This window comes from Trifolium pratense, linkage group LG1 (assembly GCF_020283565.1).
Source record: "Trifolium pratense cultivar HEN17-A07 linkage group LG1, ARS_RC_1.1, whole genome shotgun sequence".
In the NCBI taxonomy this organism is placed as follows: Eukaryota; Viridiplantae; Streptophyta; class Magnoliopsida; order Fabales; family Fabaceae; genus Trifolium; species Trifolium pratense.
Genome location: NC_060059.1, coordinates 46,560,824 through 46,567,406, shown reverse-complemented (window position 1 = coordinate 46,567,406; position 6,583 = coordinate 46,560,824).

Sequence of the window (6,583 nt, the reverse complement as noted above, 5' to 3'; positions counted from 1 at the left end):
CTAACACTCACGAAACTGACACAACTCTAACTCTAGACCGACCGACTCCAGACTATCTATTCATGTGAACACTTTCCCTGTTTGATAATCTAATAACCTGAGCTCTGATACCAAAAATGTTACAGCCCGATTTTTCAAATAAAAACAATGCGGAAGCAAACAAGGGCATATTTTTTTTTCGAAATAAAACACGCCTTTTAAAAATTTATCAGAGTGCGCGTAACTCGAAATCGGCTCAAGAAATTAAATTACACAAGACAAAATATAATATACAACCAACCATCATATATATATATATAGGGCTTACGGGAAGCAAGTGTTCACCTGAATAATATACATATCAAAAGGGATACAATTAGTTCACGAACCACAAAGACGGTTACGTGAACCTAATGTATCGCAAGGCCACTAAGGCACCATAAGTATAATAGTCTGTCAAAGTACTACATCTCAAAATAAACTAGATACGTAAGCAAAATGAACTAAGACTCTAGGTCTGATCAAATGGATGTGGTGGAGAACGTCTCATCACAAACACCACAATCCTAAGAGCGCTCCAAATCAATCTCATCCTCGTGGCCGACGGCACCACGCTCATGAATGTCATCTAGGGGTGGGAGGAGCCCGCGATGTATACATGCAAAAGTAAGGGTCACCAACAGTAACAAATAGGCAAATAGCATTTAACATAAATACAAGTATTGAGCAATTAACATGTATACAAATATTAGGCAATTACCACAAAGTCGCACACAAGCATAATAAATAAAATGCGCACATAGCCTAATGCAAAACTCTAATGAATGGTGGTGTCATTCACTGTGCACCACTGGGACGCCATTCACTGTACGTCACCGTGACGCCATTCACTGTACGTCACATGCATGATTTCCGGAAATTAACCTCACCGCAGGGAGTCGTAAACATTCTAGTAATGCCATTCACTGTACATCACAAGCTTACTAAAAGAAATAGATAAGAGACTCTTGTGTAACGTCATTCACTGTGCGTTACGAGTCTAATACTCAAAAATACAAAAGACATTTAGTAACGCCATTCACTGTACGCACATGTCTACCAATGAATGCATGAACATATAACTTCACATCATATGCTAATGCAACCCTACAAACCATCCAAAAATGAATACATTTCACATGCATTTCAAACAAATTCAAACATCAAATATTTCATGGCTTTTGACATAATTTAAAGTCATGGATAGAAGATGCCCTTACCTCGGAAAAAGTTTCCAATCACACAATCGAACGCGCAATTAAACACCGTTACTCGTTTCCTAAAATAATACACATAATACCATAAGTCACTCTCCGACAAAACCAAAGGAACGAACCTATTCTACACAATCGAAAGGGGTTCTAAGGATACGTTCTAACACTCTCGGATAGTGTTTTCGAGACCTCCCTAATTGATCACCAATTCAAGTAAAACTCTTTTAAACACAATTTTCGACCAAATAGTTTTCAAACTAAAATGACCATAACACATTCAATTCTTGTCCAATCGAGACGAACCATACGCCAAACTCTTCGTCTCGAAAAGACGGATCAAATGGTTAAGTTTTTTTGGAACTGGAACAATTTTAAATGGACGAAAATGCCCCTGCACAGTTTGTCCAGAATTGAGAAATCAAGGCATTCTCCCACAAATTTTCATTTTTAAAACCATAGCCTTGATCACCTAGCTCTTAAGATAATTTTCTTGCATACCCAAAACATTTTCCAAACACACCCAAAATTCATGAAATTTTCATAAAATTCACTAAGTGTTTTATGACAAAAATTTTATTTTTCTCACAAATGATTTTTGACAATGTTTTCTAGCTCACAAACACATTCTAAACACTTCTCTCCTATGCACAAAATGTCATTAGACTACTCATTGATCAAGAGAATTTTCGAAAACCCTAGACTAGAGAGAAATCCATGAAAAATTCAATAGCTAAAGGAATCAAGAGAAACAAAGCCTAATCCATGTTAGTTTAACAACAATGAAGCTTTTCCATGGATTAAAACTCTTTTTCACAAGTTAAGAAATTTTTCATAGAGTTTAGAGTTAAGAAAAATCATGAGAAAAACTAGTGAAATGAAGAGAAAGAATGATATACCTCAAGAAGGAAGTAAGCTAGCAAAGAACTAATGGAAAGCAAGCTTGATCTTCAATGAAAATGGTGGAAAGGAAAAATTTATGAAGATGGGGTTTAAGAGAGGAGAAGCCACGGCAAAGAGAAGAAGAAAGGAGAAAGAAAAAGTGATCTTTTGATTTTGGCTAAGTACAAAAGCAATGTGACCTTCCTTCACAAGTAAAGCCTAGGCATTGAAGGAAAATTGATACGATAAAAGCAGCGGAATTTTAAAATTTTCCTTTTGTGATCCTTACGAATGGTCATGGATTGTGTTTAGAGTTTTACCTTTTGGTTCGAAAACTCCCTTTAAATCACGAACGGCTATCGAACACTTCGAATCACGAACAAGGTCACGAACAAGAACCTCGAACCGTCACGAACAAGGTCACCACCAAGTCACCAACGAATTTGATCACAAGCGTTAAAGGTATAACGCCTCTAGCCAGTCCACACAAACAACAACCTTCAATGGAGTGCTAGCTCCAATGGTTTGAAGGGTTAGGAGAAAGGAGGCACAAAATAAGGATTAGGGTTTTTCACAAAAACTCTAGAAAGGTGATTAGGGTTTCTCAAGAGAGGAGAGAACAAAGGCTCATGAGAATGAGTAACAAAAGTGTGTAACTATTTCTCCTTACCACAAGGGTTCTATTTATAGAACCACTTGCCATGGCAAAATTACACTAAAGCCCTTTTAACTAAATGGGCTATAGTGGGCGCCATTCTCATGTAAATATGTCTAGTACATATTTGCACCCCCTTCTTGCTACATCATACCATATGATGTAATGCTCATTTTAATTACCATAATACCCTTATCATATTTTCTTATTTCTCCAAGGTGCACCGTACCTTACGGTGTTCCAATCTCACTAGATTGTTCTTATGTGTGTGACCCTGTAGGTTTCCGTAACATTGACAATTATAATAAATCACTATTTATTACAATAAACAGTGAGCGGTATCTAGCAACACATCACTGCTACTCAAGTTACGAGAAATTAACATGTGATCTAAACATAACCTCTTGTGATAATATCAGTGTGTATAATTACCCCTTTGCCCTTTATGTCTATATTGAACACAAAACATACTTGGTGTCATCTTTGTCCAGTTCAATATTGGGCCCATGACATTTATCCTGTTATGCAGGATTGGCAAATTCCATCTAGGTCACTACTGTCCCTCAGCATGCTTTGTGAAGTACCCATCAACTGCCTTTATGGTTATCCTGTTACGGATAACGTTAGATCAGCAACAAAGTACTTGACTCCACATCTAGGGTACAAAGTGGTTTCAGGTCTAAGGGCGGTTTACACCATTATCACCATGAGAGTAACTTATGACACTTTGCATAACTTTGCATGTAGTACTCTCATAGCGGGTCAATCCAGTATAAATATTACTCCTAATATTTATACCTACGTCAAGACTTGATAACTCCTTATCCCATGATCCATGAGATGTGATCATCAGTCTATCTTCATAATAGTCTTTATGCTTTAAGGTTATCCCCTTTACCTTAAAGCTCGACTACGGATACTTTAAGAATAGTGTCCTTATGTTTAATATTATCTCATGATTAAGTCACACTTAATTATTAAACGGACTTTCTATTCTAGGGACTTCATTATTTTGCAACCTTACAAATATAATAAAGAAATGCCATATTTATATTCAAACTCCTAAAGCAAATACTATGAAAATAGATTGGCTCTTAGGGCTTACTCCAACAGGCATTCCCTAGCCATTGGATCAAAAAGCAAATTGAATCCTCACCATTAGATCTTTTACTTTTGTGACAAAGATAATTTTCATAAAGTTTAGAGATTAGAACCCTCCACAGACGAGTCGCGTTACGCTCACGGACAAAAGTCGCGAAATAAGAAAATTAAGAATTTAAATGTCCGTTAAAAATGGTTTACGAAAAGTTACTCGAAATATTTTTCCTCGACTGTGATTCTCAACCCTAACTCTTAAAAATATTTTAAAGACATTTCCTAACTCACGCCGATATATAAAACTTCGGGTTAAATTTTAAAAGAATTCCGAGTTCGAAAGATTTCGGAACGTCGGACAAATTTTAGATCGTTTTATAAGAAAATAGGTTAACGCGAAAAATGAAATTCTAAAAACACAGGAACGTTCGCTCTCTCAAAAGAAGACCAACAAAACAAACCCCAAACAATTCTGACACTCGAGCGAGAAACAGACACGATCTCAGCAAATAATGTCGTTAATCGACGATACTCGAACTAACTAAACGAAACTCGAATCCAACCTACCAAAACTCAAGGTTCCCAAACCAACCTACGATACAAGGTAAGACTCTCAACAACAAACGACTCTCGAAATCGAAACCTACGCGAAAAACCAAGCAAAAAGGGCTACAACTCTCATGTTGGCCATAAAAACCAATTCAAAACGCAAAGGGGTCAAAAAGACACATATCTGTTCCTACTTCAACCAAACAAACATAAATCAACTTGCGCCAAGACTCAACAACATATAATTTCACCAAGCACATAATTATTTTTAACGATTAATAACCTATATTTAAACGATAAAATACGTAAATAAGCTTGTGGAAATTCGAGGTCTTACATTACTCCGCAACAAAAAAGAAGTTTCGTCCTCGAAACTCAAACGTCGATAAATAATCCCGGATATTGCTCCTTTATTTTGCTCTCGAGCTCCCAAGTCGCATCTCCGGTAACCTCGTTCCAAATAACTTTGACTAACGGTATCTCTTTCGTCCTCAAACTCTTCATCTTTCTATCCGCAATCTTAATTGGTGGAACCTCAAACGACAAATTTTCCTTAAGTTGAATATCGTCTGGTGTGATAACATGTGAAGGGTCCGAAATATATTTCCTCAATTGCGACACATGAAACACGTCATGAATCCTTGATAAAACCGGTGGTAAAGCAATACGGTAGGCCACTTTTCCTATTCTCTCCGTAATCTGATACGGTCCAATAAACTTTGGTGTTAACTTCTTTGCTTTCAAAGCTCTCCCCACGCCCGTGGTAGGTGTAACTCGAAGAAAAACATGCTCTCCCGCTTCAAATTCCAAAGGTCTACGACGTTTATCCGTATAACTTTTCTGGCGATCCTGAGAAACTTTCAACCTCGCTTGGATTTGCCTCACTTTATCCGTTGTCTGTTGCACCATCTCAGGTCCTAATATCATACTTTCTCCACCTTGATACCAACATAACGGTGTCTGACATCTCCTCCCATAAAGTGCCTCATAAGGAGCCATACCAATGCTCGAATGATAACTGTTGTTGTAGGTAAATTCTATCAATGGTAGCACGTCGTCCCAACTTCCTCGTTCATCCAACACACAAGCTCTTAATAAGTCCTCCAATGACTGATTAGTTCTCTCTGTTTGACCATCTGTTTGTGGATGATAAGCCGAACTCAATCTTAACTTAGTTCCCAACGCTTCATGAAGTGTTGTCCAAAAATGTGAAGTAAACTTTGGGTCTCTATCCGAAACAATACTCGAAGGTATTCCATGTAATTTCACAATCTCTGCAATGTAGAGGTCAGTTAACTTCTCCGTAGTATCTGTAATCTTGACAGCTAGAAAATGAGCGGATTTCGTCAAACGATCCACTATCACCCAAATCGAATCTTTCTTTTTCTTTGTCTTAGGCAAACCCGTGACAAAGTCCATTGAAATACTGTCCCACTTCCATTCCGGAATATCCAATGAGTGTAACAACCCAGCAGGTTTCTGATGTTCCACCTTCGCTTTCTGACACGTCAAACACGATGCCACATACTCCGCAACATTCCTTTTCATACTCGGCCACCAAAAATCTTTCCTCAGATCCTGATACATCTTGGTAGCTCCAGGGTGAATACTTAACTTACTCTTGTGAGCCTCTTCCAAAACGGTATTTCTCAAATTATTAACATCTGGCACACAAACTCGCCCATTACATCTCAGAATATTATCCGGCCCTACTTTAAATTCTGTGGTCGTTCCTCGTACTATCAAATCTCTCTTCGCCATAAGCAACTTGTCATCTTGACAATTTGCAATCTCTTCCAAAAATCCACTTGAAATTGTAATCATACCGAACTTTAGAACTCCAGGTGCAAACTTAACCGAAAGGTGCAAATCTCGAAACTTCTCTAGTAACTCTTGTTGACTTGCCATTACAGCTGAACACGCCGATACACTCTTTCTACTCAAGGCATCTGCCACCACATTAGCCTTCCCGGGGTGATACTCCAAAGTAAAGTCAAAATCCTTAAGCGTTTCCATCCAACGTCTCTGTCGCATATTCAATTCTTTCTGATCAAACAGATACCTCAGACTTTTATGATCACTGAACACCACAAAAGTACAACCATACAGATAGTGCCTCCAGATCTTCAAAGCAAAAACCACCGCAGCCAATTCCAAATCATGAGTGGGGTAG